Source organism: Salmo salar, chromosome ssa15, assembly GCF_905237065.1.
Source record: "Salmo salar chromosome ssa15, Ssal_v3.1, whole genome shotgun sequence".
NCBI lineage: Eukaryota > Metazoa > Chordata > Actinopteri > Salmoniformes > Salmonidae > Salmo > Salmo salar.
In genome coordinates, this window is record NC_059456.1 from 64,003,373 (window position 1) to 64,017,005 (window position 13,633).

General features: G+C 40.9%; 1 protein-coding gene and 1 long non-coding RNA gene across 2 annotated transcripts in view; one reads left to right on the forward strand and one right to left on the reverse strand.

The window, feature by feature from the left end:
* LOC106571900 (fibulin-2) overlaps positions 1–13,633 on the reverse strand; it is a 43,525-nt gene that overhangs the window by 23,755 nt on the left and 6,137 nt on the right. The window lies entirely within an intron of this gene.
* Positions 1,557–3,289, forward strand: LOC123727290 (uncharacterized). The gene is made up of 3 exons (XR_006759224.1): positions 1,557–1,860; positions 2,054–2,336; positions 2,473–3,289. It is a non-coding gene; the product is annotated as an uncharacterized lncRNA (long non-coding RNA).

Genomic DNA, 13,633 nt, shown 5'->3' on the forward strand with positions numbered 1-13,633 from the left:
ACATTTCTCCAAAAAGTACGATCTTTGTCCCCATGTGCAGTTGCAAACCGTAGTCTGGCTTTTTTATGGCGGTTTTGGAGCAGTGGCTTCTTCCTTGCTGAGCGGCCATTCAGGTTATGTCAATATAGGACTCGTTTAACTGTGGATATAGATACTTTTGTACCTGTTTCCTCCAGCATCTTTACAAGGTCCTTTGCTGTTGTTCTTAGATTGACTTGCACTTTTCGCACCAAAATACGTTCATCTCTAGGAGACAGAACGCGTCTCCTTCCTAACCGGTATGATGGCTGCGTGGTCCCATTGTGTTTACACTTGCGTACTATTGTTTGTACAGATGTACAGTGGTACCTTCAGGCATTTGGAAATTGCTCCCAAGGATGAACCAGACCTGTGGAGGTCTACAATTTTTTTTTCTGAGGTCTTGGCTGATTCCTTTAGATTTTCCCCATGATATCAAGCAAAGAGGCACTGAGTTTGAAGGTAGGTATCGAAATACATCCACAGGTACACCTCCAATTGACTCAAATGATGTCAATTAGTCTATCAGAAGCTTCTAAAGCCATGACATCATTTTCTGGAATTTTCCAAGCTGTTTAAAGGCACAGTCAATTTAGTGTATGTAAACTTCTGACCCACTGGAATTGTGATACAGTGAAATAATCTGTCTGTAAAGAATTGTTGGAAAAATTACTTGTGTCATGCACAAAGAGGATGTCCTAACCGACTTGCCTAAACTATAGTTTGTTAACAAGAAATTTGTGGAGTGGTTGAAAAACTAGTTTTAATGACTCCAACCTAAGTGTATGTAAACTTCTGACTTCAACTGTACCTACCTAGGTGTTATTTTATAACAGATTAGGGCAGCTGCGTGTTCTGTTGCTGCTCCAGACCAACTAGGATCCTCTGCTGCCAACTGCAGCCATCTTGGACCATGTCTCTCTTTTGAAATATTTTATATTATCATGGGTCAACCAGGGTTGGGTATTAACGGATTACATTTAACTGGAATTACGTAATCAGATTACAGAAATGAAGTAACTGTAATGTGACTGGATTACTTTAAAAAATGGTTTTACATTCTTAAAAACAACTGGTTATATTTTGTATTAGGCCTACTTCCTCTAATATCAAAATGTGGGCTGCAAGTGTTTGCCTTAAACACACTAATATTTACTATTTTTTAACATCTTTGAAAGCTCTGCTGAGCCACACAGCTTGGAAGTCACCTTTCAGTGGGAATGAAAGTTTTCCCCTTCTGTTGCAATCTGTTTGAAATCTCCAAAACGGTCAAATGTTTTGTCTGGTTGATTTCCACAAAAACTTGTTTTTAATCAAAAACGTCAGACAACTGACAACTGAATCATACCACATTTCATCAGGATCGTTGTGTCAAAATAACATTTTTCATTAGTCAACACAGCTCCACCCTGTTCACTTCCTAAGATGTAAGCGTAAGACACTCAAATGTCCATTTCCTCTTTTACTGGCCACAATCTGCTTGGTGGCTGGGTGTAATAGGCCCATATTTTCACAATCAAAAAATGAGTGTTGGGAACGCTTTCCTTGGAATTTGACAGTGAAGCTGACCTTTTAGCAGTGATGCCATTTCATCAAGAAGATGCGGCAGGAATTTGAGACAGCACTTGCCCAATGATGCAGGGGGTTGGGTGGGCAGAATTAGAGAGCAAGAGGAGGAAGAGGATGAGGAAGGACAGTTGCCTCAGATGAGATCAGGGCCACATTGGTTGACCATGTGCTCAACCATGGATTGAGTATGAGGGAGGCTGGGCAGAGAGTTCAGCCCAACCCGAGCCGCTACACGGTTGCATCTATCATCTGTAAATTCAGAAATGAGAACCTGTAAGTTACCTACCATCTACACTATGCTCTTTATGTATGTATACTGTAGTATACTGCAGTCCGACATATCAGTAGGCCTATGTTACTCAGGGATTGTTGGCCAATGTTACAGTAATGTCAATTCATATTGAAAGAAAATAGATTATTTTAGCTTACTGTAACCAATCATATCATATTTGTGGATCTTCTGCAGAACTGAGAGACGACCAGGCCATGGTGGAAGACACCGGCTATTCACACCAGAACAGGAGACCGCTATTGTGAACATAGTGGTGGCAAACAATATCATTAGACTATGAGAAATCCAGAACCACATAATTGCAGACAACACAATATTCAATAACATTCACCAAGTGGGCTTGTCTACATTGGACCGTGTATTACAGCGCAACCGAATCCGGATGAAACATGTCTACATGGTGCCATTTGAGCGAAACTTAGAGAGGGTTAAAGAACAGCGCTATGAATATGTGCAAGTAAGTACTATACTGTGAATTTACTATCATATCAGCACAGTATAGACACATTACAGTACTGTAATCCAGTGTAAAGTGCCTCACCATATTGACTGCTCTAGGTCTATGTCACATATTGTCTTGCTGTCTGTTTCAGAGAGTCTTGGAGCTGGATGCCGCTGCAATTCAGCACGTTTATATTTACATTGATGAGGCTGGCTTCAACCTAGCCAAAAGAAGGGGACGGTGACGGAACATTATTGGCCACCGTGCCATTGCGAATGTCCCTGGACAGCGTGGAGGGAATATTACTGTGTGAGCAGCCGTTAACCAGCAGTGCGTCCTCCATCACCATGCCAACCTTGGTCCCTACAACACCGCCATTCTCATCACATTCCTGGACACACTACATGACATCCTCATTCCAACCGAGCAGAGGGGTGGACCAGAGCAGCCCAGGTATGTAGCCATCTGGGACAACGTGAGTTTCCACCGGGCTGCAATGGTCCACATCTGGTTTATCGACCACCCACAATTTATTGTTCTATACCTCCGACCATATTCCCCATTCCTAAACCCAATTGAAGAGTTTCTTTCGGCATAGCGATGGAAAGTGTATGACCGCCATACCCTCGCACGCATGCCTCTTCTCCAGACAATGGAGGATGCATGTGGTGAAGTTGATGTGGGGGCTTTCGGCGGCTGGATCCGTCACACCAGAAGATTCTTTCCCCGCTGTTTAGCCAGGGAGAACATGGCTTGTGATGTAGATGAGGTGCTGTGGCCAGACCAAAATAGGAGGCAGGATGCAGCCTAATGTCTTTTTTCTTACATTTTGCTTGTGTTTTTGTCTTTTTGTGTTTAGAGTTTTGAAAGAATGAGCCCCTTTCATTTTTATTTTTGTACAGAAAACCCTTTATCTTACTGAATGTTTTTCCTGGTTCTCTCCTGTTTGGTATGGAAAGTGTTACATACAAAACACAAGTGTTAAAAAATACTGCATTTTGGAAATAAATGTCAACGTTTTTGTTACTGTATTGCATTTGTGTGTGTTTATTTATGTATATTTGAGTAGGTATACATTACTGTAACAATCTTTTACAACCGGCTACAGTGTAATACTGAAAAGGCAAAAGCATAAACCTACTGATGGGATATTTATAGTAGTGTTTTGTGTTGAGCACATCAGTGTGTTGTTGGTTGGTAGACAGATCTATTCATATGACGCGTGTGTCATTTTGATGCAAAAAAAAACATTTTGGAAAGAGATAAAACAGTTTTGAATGCAGTGTTTGCTTTTGCTAGAGATTTGTAGAGTTTTGCATTTGGTGTTTATGGTTTTGTGTTTTGTGTTTAGAGTTTTCGGGAAATGGCCCAAAGATTCAGCAAACGTGTGTAAACAATTGCAGAAAACTGTAAGACTGTCACAATATCATTGAAGGCAATTGGCATTAAGTGGTTTACCCTTGTGAAACACAAAACTGGGACATTGTTCTAAAACTGTTTTATGTTTGTGGGCCTTCCAGCTGCCCTGTTTCAAAACCAGCAGACTGGAAAAAACACATTTCTATATCTTTTAAACTAATTTGTGAATTATTATGTAGGCTGATTCAAATGTAACATTTGATTTAACAGAATGAGCAGCTGGAGGAGGTAGGGGAAAAGGTGCCAAGTGGAGATTTTTATCCATTTCCACATGATTAAACTCCACACAGACGTGAAAACTTCACAAGTCTACACAATCAACTAAAACACCAGTCTAATTAAAGAAACAGGCAGGAAGGAGAAATAATGACAAATTTGCATAGTATAACACATAAGCAAGAAAAAAACATTTATCAACAAAAATATTCATCTGCTGAAGGAGCTTACATTAACTCGTCTTCAATTCTCTCTTTTTATTCACCATACCTTTTCTTAGTGATTTACTTTCCTTTGTTTTAGTCCTTATGGTCCTCTCTCCTTGACATGCCTTTTCATGTGAGCAGTAAGCCGTTCATTTCCAGCGGAGAATGCGCTGCACAGCAGTGCATAATTTATAGGTTTAGAAATGAGAAGATATGAAACCTTAGAGGATGCAAAGCCTCTTTGAGTCATAAATATCTGTCCCCAGTCACACCATATGACAAGCTTCTTTGAACCTGCTTGAATTTGTTATTATTAGAAGACAGAGAACTTCATCAGTCATCCATTTCATTTGCATCCTATTCATTTTCTCTCCAGGTGGGATCACTTCAGTCATCATGAAACACAGAACAGAATGGTCCCATGTGCTCATCAATAAGGTAAGATATTAACAGCAGTTTGACTTGAATTCAGTTAAACCTGCCAAAGCAATGTTTGTGCACTGTCTTTATTTACAAACACATTCCTCTTATTCGTCAATCTGGAAGCATCTACCAGTGTGGAGAGTATACCTGGTAATAATAGCAAGTTTTTACAGAACCCAAGACCATTCTATGTTTTTATTTGACCATGGGGAAAAGAGCTACTGTGAAAATACCACAGTGCGGGTTTGATTGAATTGAGCCCTTTGAGTAACATCAAAAAGGCTCTGAAAAGGGACTGTTCAGATAAAGGTCAAACATTGATACTGAAACAGCCACTTTACAATGATGGTTCTGAAATAATTACCTGGAGTAACTGAACCATGTCTAAGCTCAGCCTGTGAATATCCCGCATCCCTCTGACAAGCCTTCTAATCAAGGAACTAAAGCAAATGTGTTCCATTCAGGTGTGTAATCACCCCCATGGCGGATTCATCATGTTAGGAGGAGAGTTGTGGAGGTGGGCTTGATAGGTGGTTCGAGGTACATCTCTATTTTCTTGGCCTGTCATTACATCTGTCTGTTAACCTTTACAGTTTGTTTTTTTTACAATCTCTTACACACTGAAAGTGGTCCTTGAGGCACACTCAGTGAAACCATTAACTCATGTACCTAATCTTCAGACCAAGTCTGCAAAACTGCAAGCACATTATCTGCTTTACACTCAGTTTGCAATTGTTAAACACACTTTTTGCAAAACACAGTTCTCTACATTAGAAACAATACTCAAAAGTAACAGGTCTTGTGTTTCGTTTGGAAAACACTGCCATTCAAAATGCCACACTCATTTACCGATTACCTACACCCAGTGCTCATGTGTGAAAACACTTATGGCTAATTTATTCACTTAGAAATCAGAGCTTGAGCACTATAAATAAGCTTCAGGTTGGCTTTCTTGGTTTCTTAGATTTTCTTTCAAAAACACGGACATTTCTAAGTGACCCCAAACTTTTAAACAGTAGTGTACTTGTACGAGTGAGTGTTATGACAAACTGCCGTGGCCTCCACTGCACACTGAACATGCAAAAGACACGAGATAGTAGTGTTTTACCTTGGTCACATCATTTGATGGTTTGTGTGTAGAGTTTAGATGCAAAAACACCATTTTGAGAAGAGTTAAAATAGTTTTCAATGAAGTGTTTGGTTTTTCAAGAGATGTGTGACATCTTGCATTTTGTGTGTGTGGTTTGGGGTTTTGTGTGTAGAGTCTAGAGAAAAGGAGCCATAGATTCAGAAATCATGTGTAAGCAATTGTCAAAAACTGTAAGTTACGGTGACATCAACCACACACGGCACTATCGCCCACATCCAACACCAATGACATCATCCTCTGAGAGGAGCAAAAGACAAGGGGAGAGCAGCTCCCCTCCTCGTACCATAAATCGGTGGCCGTCGCGGCCATACAGTTCACCTTGGTGTTAATGATAACGAATGGATCATTCCATCTTTCTCTTTCCAGGAATGCCACTGACTTACAGTACAGGTGGGGTGTCCACAGTCACACAAAAGGAATGAATGGAGGCTCTCTTTCTCGCTCAGAGATGGTTGGTACACGTGAACATGCTCCATCCAGGTAAACTATATTGGGATGATCGTATGCACATGTGTGAGCGAATAAGCCAACATGTTACATAAGCTAAGCAGATACATTGGAGCCATGATTTTTACACCTTTGACATCTGCCATCACAGTCAGAGATGACTCCATCTTGTAAATAAAATACATCACTGTGTCCTAGTTGCACTGCTTGGCCTGTCCATCAGCAGCTGTCCATGACATAACAGGGAAGAGGGGCTTCCCCCCATATGACTTCATTTTCATGGACAGCTGAAGCATGTTGAAGAAGACAGTGAATCGACAGCTATTTATCCTAATCTCCCTGACAGTGAGACTGATAGTGATAGTAGAACAGAGAGCAGGACATGTGTGATCCATCCGTCTCTCTGGAGTCTGAACTCTTGACTGGCTGTGGTTTGTGGACAGGAGACCTAAGGGCCATCCAGACTACACTGTCTTTGATGGTTTCCCTCTCTAACCTCCAATCCCATTGCATTTCCATGTGGTTGGATGGATGACCAGACCAGTATGCGGCACAGAGACACACCGAAGTGTGCCTGATTGGCTCTGGTGATCTGAAGGAGCCCCATAAGGTTCGAATTGACAGGTTTGCAACCAATGTTATATAAGGAGTCTGGTTTAGGGTCTGGTTGGGGATGCTTTACTCACAATTATGTAAAATATTTATGTGAAAAATGTAAATAAATACAACTAATTTGATTTTGATTATTTTGAAACAGACTAAAATAGATAGAGCTGTTGAATGTGATTATTTCCCTACATATAGAGTAATGGTAAGATATGCAGCACACCCTCACCAGACCTATAATTTACTCTAACTTGAGGAGCCATTTCTTGTTGGTGTTCTATGGGTAATATATCACAGCCGGACGTCACAAGCCAACAGGCAGGAAATGATCCACTACCATGCCTTTACAAATCCATCCAAATACAGATTTTGCATTTTGTGGACAACATAACACCCAAATACCATGGGACAAAAATTGTCCAATTGCTCGTGGTTGGATTTGCAAGCTGCAGTTAAAACAGTCTAATGTTACTATATAGAAAGAGAACGTTTTTTTTCTCCAAAAGGTACAGTATTAGAGTGTTTCCTTTTCATTATTGCCTTTATGCTAACAGTGCCCCCTTTTTATTGCAATACTGAAGATTACATGTATATTTCATAATTATACTGCAATAACTTTATTAAATATAAAGCGTGTGCACACACACTCGAGGGTTGCATTTCAGGGAGCTGTCCATCTGTGGTCACGCAGGTAAACCTCTAATCTTATTAGGCCCATTGTAAATGTTTTACTGCCAAATCATAACACATCGATGAAGAATAATAAAGCATATCATCTAATCTTTAGCCATGAGAACAGATTTATGGTTGGTTGGAAATAGCTGGAAGTCATTGGTCTTGACTGCAGCTGTTATTCAGTTGTAATTTATAACCAATCTCATGCTTATTATACATCTTGTTGACGATCTGGTTTCTGCATTTGGCCTTGTCGTCTTAGTATTTTTAATTATAAGTGGTTTTGCAGATCCGTTTGCCGGTTTATGGCAAGGATATGTTGCAATAATGAGATATGCCTTAATTCCTGGAAATGACCTGGAAATCCCCCTAGATTGGATAGAGAGTCAACCAGGTCTGGAATTCCCACTCCTTTTATCCTCACCAAAATTACATATCTGCCTAGTTCACTCCCAGATGCTACAGTATGTGTTTTGGGACAGTACATGATGCTCTTTTTTATTCTCTTTTTTTTTACCACATTTGTGGTTGTTGGGGGGGTTTACAGGTACAATATCAATTTCAAATCATATATTCGGTTTATATAACATGTACACGTGGGCTGCCACGCAAAAGAAAAACAAAAGTAAGAAATACATAGTGAAATTATCATATTGTTCAAACCGGATTTTGTAATAGTAAAATTGGTATATAAAGAAAAAGAACAAAAAGAGGTGGGCCTACACCACCAACTCCCCATCCCATTCCCCTCAACCCGACATATCTCAGTCCAACCCCCTGCATCTAAGCATTTAACTGCAGGGAACTACCACATCCTATGAAGGAATGTGCCTACCTGATTTAGGAGACACAGTTGGGGCCAATTTGGGGCTAATTTCATCGTAAAACATTTCCTTGGTGTTAAATACAGTCTGTGAACAAACTTAAAATATATAGTTTAATGGCTCGCATTGAAATGCAAAGTTCATATTTCTCCATATTGTGTTCCAGTTAAAGGGTTTTTCAGATTCACTAAGGTCTGTGGACCATACCTTTTTAATGGCTAGCTCATAATATGAGCTTTCCAAAAGTTGTTTATATATTATAGAGATCAGTCCTTTCGGGAGCCCAGATAATGTTTTCATAAATCCCATGGATTTACCTATGGGTTGTTGGGTTCAGTAGTTGGGTTTCCCAAGGGACTCCATAGGCCAGCATAGTTGTAAATATAAGAAAAAGGGAGTTGCCTGGTAATGTGTATGTGTCCTTCAAATCTTGGAATGTTCTTAAACCATTACTGTCCATGATATAGGCAAGGGTACGGATTCCTCATTTGGACCATTGGTTGGATGCAAAAGGCATTATTGCAACCCTCCAGATCGCAAGGCATTATTGTGAAGTAATGGAGTATGAGTATGCCATTTTGATTTCCAGTTACAACGTTTTTCAATTATGCGCGAAATAGGAATTGTGTGAACAATAATAAAACCAAGGGGTAGTTTACATTGTTTAAGGCATATATCAGTGAAGACGACCTCTTCCAGGATAATAGGATACACCATATTTCTCTGTATACTCAATTTAACCAATTTAAGATGGGGTGAAATGCTAGTTCCTGGAAATACAATTGGTATGCATAGTCCTCCTACGTCTTTCCCTCTTAGTAAGTTTGTTAGCCAGAAGGGGGAGATATGGGAAGCATTGAACTACCGAAATTCAGCCGTTGCAGTATATTAATTTTGACAAAAGTTGTTCTGCCGGTTAAAGCAACTGGGATGTTAGTCCATCTCCTGAGGTCAAATTGAATTGATTTGAGCATTCTGTTAAAGTTTCTAGCAATGGAGCCTCCCGAGTGGCACAGCGGTCTAAGACACTGCATCGCAGTGCTTGAGGTGTCACTACAGATGTGGATTCGATCCCAGGCTGTGTTGCAGCCGGCCGCAACTGGGAGACCCGTGAGGCAGTGCACAATTGTCCAGGTTTGGCCGGCCGGGATATCCTTGTCCCATCGTGCTCTAGCAGCTCCTTGTGGAGGGCTGGGTGCACGCACGCTGACTTCGGTCGCCAGTTGTACGGTGTTTAGTCCGATACTTTGGTGCGGCTGGCTTCCGGGTTAAGCAAGCAGTGCGGCTTGGCAGGGTCGTGTTTCGGAGGACACATGGCCCTCGACCTTTGCCTCTCCCGAGTCAGTACGGGAGTTGCAGTGATTGGACAAGACTGTATAATAGCAATTGGGTAAAAATAACAAAAAAATATGTATAGTGCCTTTGGAAAGTATTCAGACCCTTGACTTTTGACATATTTTGTTACGTTACAGCCTTATTAGAAAATTGATAAAATATTTTTTTCCCTCATCAATCTACACACAATACCCTATAATGACAAAGCAAAAACAGGTTTTTAGATTTTTTTGCAAATGTATAAAAAAACTACTGAAATATTACGTTTGCATAAATATTCAGACCCTTTACTCAGTACTTTGTTGAAGTGTCTTTGGCAGCGAATCCAGCATTGAGTCTTCTTGGGTATGACGCTAAAAGCTTGGCACACTTGTATTTGGGGAGTTTCTCCCATTCCTCTCTGCAGATCCTCTCAATCTCTGTCAGGTTGGATGCGGAGCGTTGCTGCACAGCTATTTTCATGGCTCTCCAGAGATGTTCGATCGGGTTCAAGTCCGGGCTCTAGCTGGGTCACTCAAGGACATTCAGAGACTTGTCCCGAAGCCAGTCCTGCATTGACTTGGCTGTGTGCTTAGGGTCGTTGTCCTGTTGAAAGGTGAACCTTCGCCCCAGTCTGAGGTCCTGAGCGCTCTGGAGCAGGTTTTCATCAAGGATATCTCTGTAGTTTGCTCCATTCATCATTGCCTCGATCCTTACTAGTCACCCAGTCCCTGAAAAACATCCCCACAGCATGATGCTGCCACCACCATGTTTCACCCTAAGGATGGTACCAGGTTTCCTCCAGACATGACGCTTGGCATTCAGGCCAAAGAGTTCAATCTTGATTTCATCAGACCAGAGAATCTTGTTTCTCATTGTCTGAGAGTCTTTAGGTGCCTTTTGGCAAACTCCAAGCGGGCTGTCCTGTGCCTTTTACTGAGGAGTGGCTTCCGTCTGGCCACTCTACCATAAAGGCCTGATTGGTGGAGTGCTGCAGAGATGGTTGTCCTTCTGGAAGGTTCTCCCATATCCACAGAGGAACTCTAGAGCTCTGTCAGCATGACCATCAGGTTCAGCATCGTCTGGGTTAGGGGAGGGTTTGTTCTTTCCTCCGACACATTGTTGCGGCTGACTTCCGTGTCAACTTGGCTGGGTCGTGTTTCGGAGGATGCACGGCTCTTGACCATCATCTCTTGACCATCAAATTTCAAATAGACCTCAGGAGGAATACTGTCCCATCCAAGTGATTTGCCTTTATTCATGCTATCCAATGCCCTTTTGAGTTCATTGAGTGAGATTTGGGCTTCCAGCAAGGCGGCTTCCTCTGTTGAGAGAAGAGGAGTTCTTAATTCTTTAAGAAAGGACTTTGTCTGGCTTGGTGTGAATTAACAATCATAGGTGTTTAGTTCTTTATAGTAGCGGGAGAATCTTTTATTGATTCATTTGGGTTCTGATAGTAGTTTCTGCACAGCTTGTTGGCCAGTAAAAGATTGGTACGATTACCACGGAAGTAATGGTTGAGTCTAACTCGATGGATTTCCAAATTCTGCTCTCTGTCTTACCAACATTCTCTCTTGACTTTGGAAAGAGTAATAGCTACCTGATCTGAAAAAAAGTGTTGAGAACGCTCTAACGCAGTTAAGAACATTTCCAATTTCGATATCTTCTTTAATTGTGATTTATTCAACTCAGATTCAAATGCAGTTGCATAATTTTTTTAATGTGCATCAGTCTAAGTAACATAATAATTTTGAGTATCTTATGCATCATTATGATTATACCTTTAGTTGTGTTTGGGGCTGATGAAAAAGCAGACAAAATGGTACAAAATGGTTCTTCATTCTATGTGCGTCCTTACGGAGCAAGTGTGATTCTTGGAGCATTGCTATATCAATATGGTTTCTTGCTAGAATATCAAGACAGCTGGAACATTTGATAGGACAATTTAGGCCTTTCAAATTCCAAGAGAGACTGTTATATTAATGATATAATTGTTATCTTTAGCCCATGGATGTGTAAGTAAAAGCAGGACCTTAAGCAGCATATTTTTGGGTCTTTAAGGCATTAAAACATAAATAATGTAAAACATAAAACAAGTAACCATTTTCAGACCTTTACAGTTTAGTTAGTAGACTTGATGTGTTAGCGTGAATAATGAAGAAAAATATCAAATATAATCTTAAAAAGTAGGCTAAATATAACAACAGATATGCAAGCCTGACCACCATATTTGAAGAAATGTCAAATAGAAAGGTTGTAGGAGCAATAGTTATTGATCCATTATCCTCATTATTATTAGTAAAATGGATTAAATGACCTTAAACATAACCTGACCCTCAATATGTATTAAGCATTTAAGTGCTCTATACTATGTACATAAAAGAATATGGTATGTGGAATAAATGCAGTCTATAATCTAGATCTCACAATACTTAATCGTGGCTTGTAGGCCGAGTCCTCCCTTTGAAATACATTTTGACGCGTAAACGGAGGGGGACAGCCATCAACATGAACTGAATTGAGTGGTAGCCCATATCGGACTGGCCTTCTATCCTAAACAGAAAAAATACAAATATTAGGGGAATAGCTTCCAATTTAAATTGACATATTTAGTCCTTAAGGATGCAATGTGCTGTAGCCCCACAAGGAAGCAGCCCCAATCTGTATACACTTCAATATATTGTCCGTTGTTCATTAATTGGTATGGTGTCATCATTGGCTAAATGTCTTGGACCATAAATAATGTAATAATAGCAAAGTCCAATGTGCTGTAATAATAATAACAGCAACAATAATAGTGTTCCTTTTATCCAATTGAGGGGGTGTCCTTATTATTGTCTTATGCTGAGGTCACCATCATAGCCATAAGCTAGGGTGTATGATTGTGTATGGAAGTCTACCTGAATACTGAGCCAGTGTTGCTCTATCTCTGACACAAATACTGAGGGTGACAATTACAGCAAAGTGGCCACTGAAAATGATAGTTTTGCATGAAAGTCCAAAATGGACTTGAACTTTTGTACACATCTAACATTTTCCCATGCCTTTTTAACAAATCAATCCCAAAATGGCTTCAGCTTGGTTGAGTAGGGTAAGTGGGTTCCCTAATGAGCAGGAGGAGTGAGTGTGAAGGTGTAGTCTAGCTGAGCTCCAGTGATTACTGGTTGGATTGGGAGAATTGTAATCAAAGCGGCTCATGAGGGAGCAACGAGTATCGTCTGGAAACCAGGCCACAACAGAGGTCTCATTCATCACTTCCATATTATGCCCTTTTCAAGTACAACCCCCCAAGACATCCTACACCACCACGACCATGACCACCACGGAGTGCCTAGAAATCCCCATACCGTGTAGTTGGTAGAGGGAGGGACGTAGCCCAGACTCTAGATGGAGCAGGGTAGTTATCGACTCTAACAGAAAGAAAAATAATTTACCTTGGACCGCTTTCCAATAGAAACCAGGCCTCTTTATGTGTAGTGAACATATTTTGTGTTTTTGCAGTGCATGTTTTCTCCTTTCCTCTCCGAACGACTCTGGCATGCTGCCCTAATGGGGGTTGATAACAGGCATAACTCAGGGACCTTATCGATTGAGTCTCTTCCTGTCCTTAAGGATGTCACCATGCTGGACCCTCTTTCCCTTCACCCAGTGACCATGACTTCTGACCCTTAACAATGTCAGCTTGACCCAGGGGGCTGGACAATAGCCAGGCTAGTCATCTTTGTCTCCACTGCCCCTGGGAATGAGCTGCTCCGAATGGGACAGAGATACTCAGAGTGTGCTGGACAGACATTTATGTGAATGAACTTAGACTCTCCCAGTCAACCTACTCTGAAGCAACAGTAATCTACCATTTCATTCTTGGATGATACTCTAATATTCAGATATGCAGCGTAGAAAACAGCTGAGGGCATCTGTCAAAACAAATATGTGTCGCACTGCATCCAAGGCAAGCTGGGAGATATTAACTCATAGGCACTTACAAGGCATACTGGAGAAGTTGACTTTATAAACAAATCGTGTGAATGGTAA